Source organism: Nomascus leucogenys, chromosome 17 (assembly GCF_006542625.1).
Source record: "Nomascus leucogenys isolate Asia chromosome 17, Asia_NLE_v1, whole genome shotgun sequence".
Taxonomy (NCBI): domain Eukaryota; kingdom Metazoa; phylum Chordata; class Mammalia; order Primates; family Hylobatidae; genus Nomascus; species Nomascus leucogenys.
Genome location: NC_044397.1, coordinates 85,546,419 through 85,560,969, shown reverse-complemented (window position 1 = coordinate 85,560,969; position 14,551 = coordinate 85,546,419). Strand labels below are relative to the sequence as shown.

The following is a 14,551-nucleotide window of genomic DNA, read 5'->3' as shown; positions in this document are numbered from 1 at the left end:
CCTTGTTGCCCATGCTGGAGTACAATGGCACAATCTTGGCTCACCACAACCTCCGCCTCCTGGGTTCAAGTGATTCTCCTGCTTCAGCCTCCCAAGTAGCTGGGATTACAGGCATGCACCACCACACCCAGCTAATTTTGTGTTTTCAGTAGAGACAGGGTTTCTCCATGTTGGTCACGCTGGTCTCGAACACCTGACCTCAGGTGATCCGCACGCCTCAGCCTCCCAAAGTTCCGGGATTACACACGTGAGATACCGCACCCAGCCCACACATTTTTACATAACAAGAGATCCTTTAGTCCACTCAAAGGCTGATGTTAGCTGCATCTGTAACACAACTTTTTCCTCAAATGTATGGAGTTTTTTTTAGGCTTCCACTTCTATACTTGCCTATTCTCACTCCCTGTTTTAATTTAACATAGACGTGCAATGCTAGATAATAGAATTGCTCTCTACCAGCTGAATAGCGAGGAGCCTGTGCAGTTTCTGACACTTCTTGTTGCACATGGATAAATACATCGGGTATTACAGAGACTCAGTTGTAAAAATCAATAAATGTGCTGCCTGCTTAAAATGACTAGACTCTTCTGGCTTCTTCTTTGATCTATCCTATTGTAGTTGGTTTGCATCTTGCCTAAGATACATATTCCAAACTCTTGATATTTTCCTCCTGATAGTCATACTGGTAGTCTCCCTCATGCGGTGGAGAGAACAAGAGCGTCTCTGTTCCTGAAGCCATATATAACTCCATTCCAATATAATGAGTCTGTTCACAATTGGGAATTGGTAAAATGCCATTAACAAGGAAGTGAAGATAATTTAAGTTTAGACATAAGCAAGGTAAAAGAACAGATTTTTGAGGCCTCTCAAGCACACTTAACTGCTTTACCCAGTGCTGAAGTTTTAGAAGGTATCTCTGAGGGGTTATCTAATCTCAACCCCATTCAATAGGTAAAATATCTGGGAGGATCCACTATCATTAATTTAGTTCTGTGTATAATTTGTGCTATAGGCTTATTGTTCATGTGTAAAATTGGAAAAAATATTCTTCAATCCAATCGTGATCAGTGCCAAGCTATGACTGCTATGGTTCATTTAAATCAGAGAAAAGGGGGAGATGAAGGGAGACCCCCTGAAACTATTGCTATAGAATAAAAGATGAAATGCTCCTGATTATTGTAAATACAAAATTGCATGCAGGATTGTGTAAAGACAAATGCCAGGTTGGGCTGCCAGAATGAGCCAACAGCACATGATGTGCTTCCCCCTGCAGAGAGCCTATGAATGGTTGTGCAGTCAGGGAGGTTTCACATTACCAAGATTATTATCCCAGAAAAGCAGATGTCCATAGCTCTGGGAATGGAATGTTATCCTTTTGGAGAGCCTATAAATGACCCTAAATCCCTCACTAACCTACCCCCATTCTCACTAAACTTAATAATAAATGCTGGTATATCCAGTGCATTGGCAGCATCGCAGGACCAGAAGGCGGTGATCCCCCTATGCCCAGCTTTCACTATCTTGTGTGTGTCTTTTATTTCTCAACCTGCCGATCTGTCTGGGAACACAGAAAGAGCCCCGTTGCATTGCAGGCTGCAGGCCAGATCCCGCAATATAGTCCCAGCTACTTGGGATGCTGAAGCATCTGTAGAGGGAGAGCTGCCCCAAATCATAAATCACAAATAAAAGCCAATTACATCTATAGCTAAATTAGTTGTAATTTTGTCTTATCACACATGCTCACAGCAAGCAATGGCCAGTGGAGTCTCTCAGGCTGCATCATTCTCACCCTGACCCTCCTGCCTTTCTCTTTCACTTACAGGGACCCTTATGATGACACTGGGAGCCACCCAGCTAAGGCAGAATAAGCTTTCCATCTCAAGATACTCAACTTCATCACCTTTGAACAGTGTTTTTGCCAAGAAAAGTAAATGCATATGTTCCAAGAGTTAGGATGTGGATTTCTTTTCTTTTTTTGAGACAGAGTTTCACTCATGTTGCCCAGTTGGCATGCAGTGGCACAATCTGGGCTCACTGCAATCTCCGCCTCCCAGGTTCAAATGATTCTCCTGCCTCAGCCTCCCAAGTAGCTGGTATTACAGTGTCCCCCACCACACCCAGCTAATTTTTGCATTTTTAGTAGAAACGGGGTTTCACCATGTTGGCCAGACTGGTCTCGAACTCCTGACCTCTTGATCCACCTGTCTCAGGCTTCCAAACTGCTGGGATTACAGACGTGAGCCCCTGCGCCCGGCCCTGATGTGGACATTTTTAAGAGGCCATTATTCTGCCTCATACAGGTCACTTTCATAAACATCACCCACAACAAAAATGTTTTGCCTTCCTTACATGTCTCACTTTTCTGTCTGCACAAACCACAGTGAAACACACTAGCTCTGCTATGAAGTGGCTGGGTGACCTTGGGCCACTCATTTGACCTCCCTCAGCCTCTTTCCTCATCTGCAGTGTAAGGCTGACTCTTACTGCATCAGAAAATGACAGTGGAAGAGTCAATTAACATGTGTAAGACATTAGTCACAGAGCCTGGTACCTGATGAGCCCTTGGTAAACATTCCTTTCAGTCCTTTCCTTTCCCCTTCACATTTTTCTTGCCCTCACCCATCTTCTCCTTCAACTCCTTTCTCTTCAGTAACTTACTCAGTCCAACCTGCCAATTAAAGAAGCCACACTACCCATTCTCTCATGACTCTGCTGGAATGTTCTTGTGATGTGGTCTGCTATCCACTCAAGGCAATGGGTATTATTTATACGGAGAGGTCTGTTTGCAACAAGAAATCCTTTTTATGTTCACACAAAATTTATACACAATTTCTCTTAACTTACACGTACCAGTCTCAATTCTATCCTGTTATTTCATACATGTACTTCATTATTTTATTCTTCAGTCTTTCTCCTTACACCTTAAAAATTAGGATAGTACAAAAACAAAAATAATGGCCTGGGCCAGAAGAGGGGATTCCTTTAGCAAGATGAATGCTTTCCTTTTTCAAGATGAATGAATGCTATGTGCAAGGCAGCCCTGAAGCCCATTTCTGGGTTTGGCTTACATCAAAGCCATTTGACTCTAGGACACATTCTTAGATTCCCAGGAGATAATGATTGCCACGGAAGCCACACCCACTCTGAGTATCCCTACTGTTGGGTAAAGGAATGTTTCCAGAATGTTGTGCATTCTGTTTACTCCTAAATTCTTCCACTCCTGGAAGTTAAGCTTCCCCACTAATCAGCTTCATCTCCAGCTGGCCTGCCTGGACCCTGACCGGAAAATACCTCCCCACTCTGGATGGCCAGAGTGGCACCTTTGTCTATGCCCATAATTATAACAGCTCACACTGATGTAACACTCACTATGCACCAGGCACTATCCTAAGAGCTTTCCAGGTAACTACAGTCCTCATCAAAAAATCCCAAGTGCCACAATCCCCATTTTTAGATTAAAAAAACAAAAAACTGAGGCAGAGAAGCATGTACCCACTGTCACCTAACTCCATAATTCAACCTCATCCTCCACTTCACCTGGTAAGAGGACACTCTAAGATTTACAAGGTCTCCTGAATGACATCCTCCTCCAAAAATGATTTTTATCCCATTTACTTTCAGGATTTGACAAACAGCCAGCATTTTGTTTTCTGTCTCACCCTTCACTTATCCACCTGTTCCCTAAAACTACACTCACAACTACACAGCCCTGCATAAAAGCTAGCTTTTAGAAACCTCAATCTCTTTTGGAAAAGAGAAACACCAGCTTCCAAGTCTCACAAAAAGTCATTTTTTATTCTATTGTCAACTATTTGCATAGCCATTCTCTGGCCATAAACGAGTGCACTCGAAACAGAAAGGGCAATGAGAAGAAAGTAGGAGGAGGGTGAGTTTCTAGACAGACACACAGGGAAAAGATTCTGAATCCAGAAAAATTCATAAAATTCACCCAGGGTGTGTGGCTTTGAGCAATGACAGCCCCACCTGCCACTTTCCCTGGCTGTTGGCCTCTTACTTCCTTCTCAACCTGCCCCTCCTGGTCTTGCTTTCTTAGACCAATAAAAACAACCTGGGAGCTGGGGTCAGATCAGAACACACAGCACTGAGTGGTAGGGTTGGGAAAGACAGAAAAGGAAGACGAGTGTTTGACTCACGAGGACCTGACTCACCTGGGTACACATCACCTAGGAAGGCGACAGATTACTGAAGGGCTTTGCAGGACTCATGGTGGTTATCCAGAATGACTGACTGAGGCAAGGGTCTTGACCAATTGAGTTTCATTGAGCCAGAGCTTGACGGTGCACCCTGGGAAAACATGAGTTGCAAAAAATCTCTGTGGCTTGTGTTTTCTCTGAAGAGGTTTCAGGAGGCTTAGTATTTATAAATTTGATTAAAGGGGAGAAGGCAGGTAGGAAGAGATGGAGTGGGCAGAAAAACAATTGATCTAATCTTATCTTTCTTCTGTGCCTGAGAAAATAAATATTATCAGAATGAGAGTTAAAATACTTCAGTTTTAGGAGCTACACTTTGATTGCTCACTTAAATTTACAATTGGCATGTCTTTCTTTTACAAAGAAATATACATCTTGAAAGGTTCTGAAGCCAGGAAAAAACAATTTGTTCAGGCAATCATCTGGAGATGCCCGAGATCTTTGGCTTTCCTGTTTACCCCGTTCTTTTTCTTTTCTTTCTTTTTTTTTCTTTTAGAGACACAACCTTGCTCTGTCACCCAGACTGGAGTTTACTCACTGCTGCCTTGAACTCCTGGGCTAAAGTGGTCCTCCCACCTTAGCCTCCCAAGTATCTGAGACTATAGGCATGCACCACTGCACCTGGCTAATTTGATTTATTTTATATTTTGTAGAGACGTGACCTCCCTTTGTTGCTCAGGCTGGTCTTAAACACCTGGTTTCAAGTGATCCTCCTGCCTTGGACTCTCAAAGTGCCAGGATTACAGGCCTGTGCCAGCACACCTGGCCCCCCGATTCTTCAAAAGCTTTCAGAGAAAGCATTGTAGAAGACATGACTTTGTGACTGTATGTTTCATCTGATCCTACATCACTAGGAAGGCTCATTCTTAAGAAGTCATGTCCCATGGAAAAGGGGATGAAGACAAATCAGAAAAGGGTAAAGGGAATTCACAGCAACAAAGGGACAGTATAATCCTGGAACCTTATTAAAGTCACACAACTGCTGCTTCAATTAGAGCAATTCGTTTGGCAAACATTGCTCTAACCCTTTCAGTTGTATGTTGCCTCACCTGTAATGTCTGGAGCAGCCTATAGACTAGGTTTTCTAGAGTTTCTGAAGCATCTTCCAATTGCAATGACAATCTGACACATTTCTCTGAATTGCAGTCTGAATCCAGTGATCATGTGTACCTTTTGTGTAGTCCACACACAGGCAGGCACAAAGGTTGTTTATATATAAGTTGCTATGATTTCTCCAGAACTTTACGTAAGTCATCTAGTTTCAGCTTGCAAGGTTTAATCTATCCATCTGACAAAAGGCTAATATCCAGAATCTACAAGAAACTTAAACAAATTTACAAGAAAAAAACAAACAACCCCATCAAAAAGTGTGCAAAGCACATGAACAGACACTTCTCAAAATAAGACATTTATGTGACCAACAAACATATGAAAAAAAGCTCATCAGCACTGGTCATTAGAGACATGCAAATCAAAACCCCAATGAGATACCATCTCATGCCAGTTAGAAAGGTGATCATTAAAAGGTCAGGAAACAACAGATGCTGGAGAGGATGTGGAGAAATAGGAACACTTTTACACTGTTGGTGGGAGTGGATATTAGTTCACCCATTGTGGAAGACAGTGTGGTGATTCCTCAAGGATCTAGAACAAGAAATACCATTTGATCCAGTGATCCCATTACTGGGTATATACCCAAAGGATTATAGATCATTCTACTATAAAGACACATGCACACATATGTTTATTGTGGCACTATTCACAATAGCAAAGACTTGGAACCAACCCAAATGCCTATCAATGATAGACTGGATAAAGAAAATGTGGTACATATACACCATGGAATTTGATGCAGCCATAAAAAATGATGAGTTCATGTCCTTTGCCGGACATGGATGAAGCTGGAAACCACCATTCTCAGCAAACTAACACAGGAACAGAAAACCAAACACCACATGTTCTCACTCATAAGTGGGAGTTGAACGATGAGAACACATGGACAGAGGGAGGGGAACATCACACACTGAGGCCTGTTGAGGGGTGGGGGACTAGGGGAGGGAGGGATAGCATTAGGAGAAATACCTAATGTAGATGATGGGTTAATGGCTGCAGCAAAACACCATGCCATGTGTATACCTATGTAACAAACCTGCAGGTTCTGCACATGTATCCCAGAACTTAAAAGTGTAATAAGAAAATAAAAAAAATTTTTAAAGCACAGTTTTAATTTATAATATACCAAAATGGAAGAAAAATGGAAGAAAATTCTCAAACCATTAGTTTTGAAATTTGTAGCCAGGAAAAAGTTTAGGATTCAGTCCAAATTGTACGTAAATAACAAAATTCAAAAAAAATGAACAGATCTAAAATTTAATAACCGTTGTTCTGTTGTTTTCTTCTGAAAAATAATTTTCCCCCTCCTGTCTCCCATTTTTATGAAATAGAAATCATATGGGACCAATGTATTTCCAAAATAAGTTTTAGTCTTTTACCTGGATTGTTTACCTAAAGTGCAGCAAGAATGTAGATTCAAGGCCTCTATGAATACATATATTTTATATATATTCTATCAAGTAGAACGGCACTAAAGTATATTAATGGCAGCAAATCTGTAGAAGTCTGCAGCAGCCTCAATTCTTGTTCTTCAGAAGAAAGAATTCAACTAAGGGTCATAAGGCAGAAGAAAAGACTGAGGCAAGTTTTAGAGCAAGAGTGAAAGTTTATGTAAAGTTTATTTAAAAGCTTTAGAGCAGAAATTAAAGAAAGTAAAGTACACTTGAAGCATGGCCAAACAGGACACCTTACTCAACAATGGTGCTGAAATAATTGGCAAGCTGAATGTAGGAGAATAAAACTGGATCCCCATCTCTTACCTCATACAAAAATCAACTCAAGATGAATCAAGGACTTAAATCTAAGACCTGAAACTATAAAAATTCTAGAAGATAACATTGGAAAAACCCTTCTAGACATTGGCTTAGGCAAAAAGTTCATGACCAAACACCCAAAAGCAAATGCAACAAAAGCAAAAATAAATAGGTGAGACAATTAAACTAAAGACCTTCTGCACAGCAAAGCAACAGTCAGCAGACTAAACATATAACCCACAGAGTGAAAGAAAATCTTCACAATCTATATATCTGAAAGATAACCAATATCTAGAATCTATAAGAAGCTCAAACAAATTAGCAAACAAACAATCCCATCAAAAAGTGGGCTAAGAACGTGAATAAACAATTCTCAAAAGAAGATATACAAATGGTTAACAAACATATGAAAAAATGCTCAATATCACTAATAATCAGGGAAATGCAAATCAAAACCACAATGTGATACCACCTTACTCCTGCAAGAATGTTCATAATCAAAAAATGAATAAATAATAGTTGTTGGCCAGGCACGGTGGCTCACACCTGTAATCCCAACACTTTGGGAGGCCAAGGTGGGCAGATCACTTAAGGTCAGGGGTTAGACACCAGCGTGTACAACATGATGAAACCCTGTCTCTACTAAAAATACAAAAAAATTACCCGGGTGAGGTGGCACATGTCTGTAATCCCAGCTACTCCAGAGGCTGAGGCAGACAAATGGCTTGAACATGGGAGGCAGAAGTTACAGTAAGCCAAGCTCATGCCACTGCACTCCAGCCTGGGTGACAGAGCAACTCCATCCATCTCAAAAATAAATAAATAAATAAAAATAATAGATGTTGGTGTGGAAATGGTGAAAAGGGAACACGTCTACACTGCTGGTGGGAATGTAAACTATAAATGAGTGGATAAAGAAATTGTGGTATATATATGATTGAATACTACTCAGCCATAAAAGGAATGAATTAATGGCATTCGCAGCAATCTTGAAGAAACTGGAGACAATTATTCTAAATGAAGTAACTCAGGAATCGAAAACCAAACACCGTATGTTCTCACTCATAAGTGGGAGCTAAACTATGAGGATGCAGAGGCGTAAGAATGATACAATGGCCTTGGGGAAAAGGGTGGGAAGGGGGTGAGGGATAAAAGACTATACAAATTGAGTTCAGTTTATACTGCTCAGGTGATGGCACCAAAATCTCACAAATCACCCCTAGAGAACTTATGTAATTAAATACCAAATCCCCAAAAACCTATGGAAATAAAAGATTTAAAAATAAAATAAAATAAAAAATTTAAAAACATAGTTCCTAAAAAATGATGCTTCTAAAATGTAAAAAAAAACAAAAAAAAAGTCCCTGGAAGGTCATATACCAGAAATTCTATTATGTTGCCTCTTAATGCATATATTTGAGCCCACTTGCTCAACTTCTGAGAACTTAGGAAGCTGCTGATCACCTGTTTCAGGTGTTTTCTATCTATTGTGAGACTATATCTCCCTGGCACTACCTGCAACCAATTATTACTTTAGAGAGACAGTTAACAACCACCTGACTTGACTATCACCTGGTGATGATCACTAGACATTTCTAGTGTGTGGGGGTGGAAGGATCTCTCCTGCCCTGCTCATGTCTGACCAGCTACCTACTGTAACACTTTCAGAATTTTTTTTTTTTTTTTTGAGACAGAGTCTCACTCTGTCACCCAGGCTGGAGTGCAGTGGCACGATCTCGGCTCACTGCAACCTCCACCTCCCAGGTTCATGCCATTCTCCTGCCTCAGCCTCCTCAGTAGCTGGGACTACAGGTGCCCACCACCATGCCAGGCTAATTTTTTGTATTTTTAGTAGAGACAGGGTTTCACCATGTTAGCCAGGATGATCTTGATCTCCTAACCTCGTGATCCACCCATCTCGGCCTCCCAAAGTGCTGGGATTACAGGCGTAAGCCACCGTGCCCGGCCTCAGACTTCTTAATATCAGATTTTAGGTAGGAAAAACAGCTCATATTTCTGGCTTTTGATTTTTTTTTTTTTGAACGAAAACTATCCTCCCAAATGAAACTAATAAGGCTTAACCAAGATTATGGCTTAGCCAAGGATGTATGAGGCATCTCCAAAGAGGTGAAGGAGCACCTCAAAAACTCAAAAATCACACAAATATTAAAACAAGGCTGGTTCCCTGACCCGAAATTAAATCCAGGCTGCAGCAGTAAAAGCATAAAATTTTAACTATTCGATGACAAGGTAAAGTGGCTTTTATTCTTATTTTCTCAGACTATCTAAGTCAAGCAGTTTGAGCTTACAAAACAAAATTACTTTGTTTTAGGTGAGTTTTTGCTCTGTAATTTAGTCAAAAGAAATGTTAAGGCTAGCCATAACACTATCAGGTATCTTTCTTTGAAATTCAATCCTCTGATCAACTGTTTGGAATAAGAGATCTCTAAAATATCTTTTAACTTAGAAGTCCCAATTTAAAGAATCCATCTTCTGGCCATGGACAATTAGAATTTCCAGTCGTGTATTGATTCTAAGTGACTCAATCCAACAGCCTCTTCAGTGAAAAACCAATCCAAATGATCTTTTCCCCCACCCTAAAATAAAATATGTACTCTCAGGAATAGGCTTAGGAAAGCAAAAGACTCTTGTTGCCACAGCCCTATCCAAGCAACAAGACTTGGGACGACAAAAGTCCCTGATGGATGGGATTTTTTTTTTTTTGAGATGGAGTCTCACTGTCACCCAGGCTGGAGTGCAGTGACATGATCTTGGCTCACTGCAAGCTCCACCTCCCTGGTTCACACCACTCTCCTGCCTCAGCCTCCCAGGTAGCTGGGACTACAGGCGCCTGCCACCATGTCCGGCTAATTTTTTTGTATTTTTAGTAGGAACGGGGTTTCACCGTGTTAGCCAGGATGGTCTCAATCTCCTGACCTCGTGATCCACCCGCCTTGGCCTCCCAAAGTGCTGGGATTACAGGCGTGAGCTACCACGCCCGGCCTGGATGGGACTTCTTATGACAAGCCCTCCTGGGAGCTTAACACATTTGGAAAACGAAACAAAATAAAAAACCTCAGGTTCTCAGCCATGTTACAGCTGGTCACCTAATGTGACTCAAAAATGACTCCTCCCCCGATGGTGGAGACCAAGAGTGAGTGCTCTGACTTGGTCACAAAGCAAGCCCACAAGGACATATGACAAGATGAGAGAAAACTTATCTAGTACCTCCCTTTATGAACAACACAGAAGGAAAGAGATAAAGGAAAAGACTTTCTGGGAGGAAATGGATTAAACAATCAAAATATTCATACCCCAACATTACTAAAAAGTACACCAGAATTACTACACCAAGACTAGTCCAACACAAATCTTCTCCCATTAATCAAAATTTGGTGGAGAAAACAGTCATTTTTACCATCCAATTGGAAAGAATGCACAGAGAGAAGCCAGGAAACTTGAGACTAATACAATTTTACCCTTTAGCTGGCTGATTACTTGTCTGCATTTCTGCATGTCCAAAACGAGGTTATGGAGGTAAATCAGGTTTTAGTGGTAATACAGGTCATGGGAGAAAGAAAGGAAGTTCAGTTAGCAAAGCTGGTCTTGTGTCAGTGAAACCTTGCAGGTAGCAGCCCTCAGAGAAAAATCAATGCTAAACTTGTTTATCTTTAAGGTATCAGATTCAGTCCATTTTTCCCAGATCCAGATAAGGCAAGACATGCCTGCATTAATAATGATTCTCTATGATGTAGATTTTTTCCACAAAAGGCAATTGTGCATGGCCACTTCTATTTGCTGGCCCTCTGACAGACACATCAAAATTTGTCAAAGAAATATATTGTCTGTTAAAATATTTGTATTTTCTTCAACAAACAGGTGTTTCTAGAGGTGGAATTGGATGTTCTGCAGTTACAGAATTTTAGCCAACCTAAAGGCCTGCTTCACCATAATTTAGAGCTCCTGTTAGATTTGGATTTGACCAAGCAAAAGGTGTTTTGGACATTAGACAAGGTGAAGAGTTGGTCAAATCCAAAGGAAGAATGATAAAAGCCAAAAACACAAATAGCGATTGCACTATTTACATACTGTTCAACACTCTAAGCATAAGGAGAGCTTAGAATGAAGTAGTAATAAGCCTTATCCTGCAGCTACCAAATTCTAAAACAAAATCCCAAACCAGCTCCTTAGTTGAGCAGGGACCAAGCTGTAGTCTGCTCTCCATTGTCACAGGAGCAGGAAACTCATTTCCCTTTTAGGAAGTGAGCAAAGCTCCATGAGGAGAGGAGTTCCATGAAAAAACAAAACTCACATCTCAAACAAAAAAATCGGAGAGAGCAGGGACCTCAAGAGAAAGTAGGATCCAGTTCTCAGAAAGTCACACGACTGGTGAGAACTAAAGCTCTATAGTTGGTAGTGAGCATGAACAAAAGAAGCACTGCAGGTCAAAGGTTCTAAACTCCATTAAGAGGACCCCTTCACGGTTGGCAAAATGTTAACCAAATTGAGTGCCTGATTCAAGTGTCTGAATCAGTTGAGGTTTGTTTCTGAAACAATTGAGGTTTATTGGACCAGAGCTTGAGGGCATACTCTAGAAAAACACAAGTTGTAGAAACCCTCTATGGCTTGTTGTGTCTTTGAGGCGGTTTTCAGGAGGCCTGGTATTTACACATCTTCTTAAAGGAGGGAAAGCAGGTAGGAAGAGACAAGTAGGGAGAAGAATATTTGGTCTCATCTTGTCTTTATTCTGTACATAGAAAGAAACAGCATTATCAGCGTAAAATCTCACAGACTTTAATAGCTGGTAATGTAAACGCAAATTTTTCTCTGTTCTGTTCTGCAAGAGGAATAGTATAAAAACAGTCTTTTAAGTCAATAATAATTATAGGCCAATCTTGAGGAATCGCCGCAGGGAAAGGGGTCCCATAGGCTGTAGATTAGCATTAATAGCACGTAAGTCATGCAAAAGTTTCCATTTGCCAGACTTTTGGGAATGATGAAATGGGCGAATTCCAAGGGCCGTTAGATGGTTCTATATGGCCGGCTTGTAATCGTTCCTCAACTAATTCATGGGCTCTTTGTAATTTCTCTCCCTTCAGAGGTCACTCTTTCACCCAATTAAGATTTTGAGAGAGCCACATCACGGGTAGCGGAGGAAAAACGGTGGCCATAATTATAATTTAAATTTAACTTCAATCTTAACAGAGAATTATAATTTGGGATGTTCCTTGTGTACAAGAAACACAGGAGATTTTAACGTGGGCCCCCCGTGGAGCCGGAGGACAGCGGGGCGGGTCCTGGGCTGCGGCCGCACTGTGCTTGCTTAGGCTCCACTTTTTGTCCGTGCCCCTTTTTGTCTGCACCGTTCCCTCCTCCCACCGCTGCGCGGATGCTGCCGGCCTGGGCGAACCCTGCCAGCTTGGGCGGTGCGAGCTTTTTTGCAGCTGAGGCTTTCCTTTCGCCCGCAGCCCGACTGGCTGCGCGGCTTCGGCTTCTAATGCTTTTTCTTTCTTTTTCTTTTTTTTTTATTATACTTTAAGTTCTAGGGTGCATGTGCACAATGTAGAGGTTTGTTACATATGTATACATGTGCCATGTTGGTGTGCTACACCCATTAATGCCTTTCCTTATCTCTCTATAAACATACACCTGATTACCTTATTGATTTTGCATCACAGGGTAGGCTAAAAGCTCCCCTTCTTTCTAATGCCGCTTGCTTAAGACAGGGTCCCATAGCTGTAGTGTATCCCTTGTCTTTTTTCTTATTTATTGGAGGAGGGGGCTGAGGCAAAACCTCGGTTTCCTCTTTGATATTTTGGCATGGTGATAGTGGGGCTGAGGGACTCAAGGGTGGTAAAATAGGTGACGGTTCTTCCTTCTTCCCCTTTTTAGGCTCTTCTGTGTATAATGGGACCAGACTAGACCTCACTAAAGCCCATAGCATTAAAGATTACTGGGACCCGTTGCTCTTGCACACGAGGTCAGGAGATCGAGGCGATCCTGGCTAACAGGGTGAAATCCTGTCTGTACTAAAAATAAAAAAAAAATAGCCAGGCGTGGTGGCAGGCACCTGTAGTCCCAGCTACTCAGGGGGCTGAGGCAGGAGAATGGCATGAACCCATGAGGCAGAGCTTGCAGTAAGCCGAGATTGTGCCGCTGCACTCCAGCCTGGGTGACAGAGGGAGACTCTGTCTCAAAAAAAAAAAAAAAAAAAAAAAAATTTCTTCCCACTTGTTCCCAAAGCTCTAGGTCTAGTGTACCTTCTTCCAGGAACCATGGGTTAAGTGATACAATTTGCATTAGGTCCCTTAATTGAGCCTGCAAAACAGAGGTTCCAGTGGCTTTAAGCAGCTGTTTGAATACTTTTATATACTGCTTCTGTTGTGCTGATAACTATTGTCCCAGGATCAAACCCTAGCCTGAACAATTCCCTCGAACTTGGAGATCCCAAGCAGGCACCAATGACCTACTGACTTACTGACTTATCGACTTACTGGCTTACCAATGGCACAGTCTTCTTCATTTTTGAGGGTTCGCGATTCTTTGCAGCTATACCTCAGACCTGGGCACCAACATGCCAGGTCCTCACATGGGGCACCAACTGTCTGGGTCCAACCGGCACACCCTGACCCAGCAACGGATGAACAAATACACTCAGACAAAAATATACAGCGAAAGAGCAGGCTAGGCTGCCAAGTCACTACTCACCAATACAGAGAAGGGTCCAGACCCTTCTGGTAAAGAGTCAGCAGCTGTGGCCCTGATCAGCCAGCAAAGTTCACATTTATTTAGTACAGATTAAATGACAAAGGTCTTGAGTAAACACCACTAGAAGGTAATTGACATTGCAGACCTCCCAAGTAGTTCCCCCAGCATAAGATTAAATGTTGGTTTTAGGACCACCTGAGTAAACAAGCTATTTAAATAAACTCCTCTACATTCCTATGTATCTACACCCTAAGCTTTTAAGATAATTCAGCTGCCTTCAGCCAAACCTTTTACTGAAGCTATGCAAACCACCCGGCCTTCCAAGGTTTGTGACTATTTCCTATAACTATCTTTATAATTTTTCTTCTAAAATCTTTCCCACCACCCTGACTGAACTCCCACAGTTGAGAAGACAGGGAAGGGCATTACATAAGCAAGAAAAAATTAGAATAGGCTTGGACATAAGAAAGTAAAATGTTGGTCAGGTCCTTCAACACAGATCAGAAAAAAGGGAGATTAGGGCTATGCTATGAGGGCACTGAATGACAGCCTACATAATTGGAACTTCATCCTACAGATAAGAGAAGTCACTGGAAAGCTTTGAGGTCACAAACATGACAAACAGCATTTCCAGGAAGATTACTCTGACAGTATTAGGCAAGATAAGTTGGGAAATGGTCTTCAACTTTGGCAACTTAATAGAAATATCTAAAAGATCTGTATTTCTTTTCTTTTCTTTTAATGTTTAATTTTGAAATAATTTCA

The 14,551-nt window shown here is 41.6% G+C and overlaps 1 protein-coding gene across 1 annotated transcript in view; it reads left to right on the top strand.

Moving 5' to 3' along the window:
- The window catches only part of LOC100604542 (carcinoembryonic antigen-related cell adhesion molecule 8), a 108,577-nt gene that overhangs the window by 19,741 nt on the left and 74,285 nt on the right, over nucleotides 1-14,551 (top strand). The gene's annotated exons all lie outside the window — the stretch shown is intronic.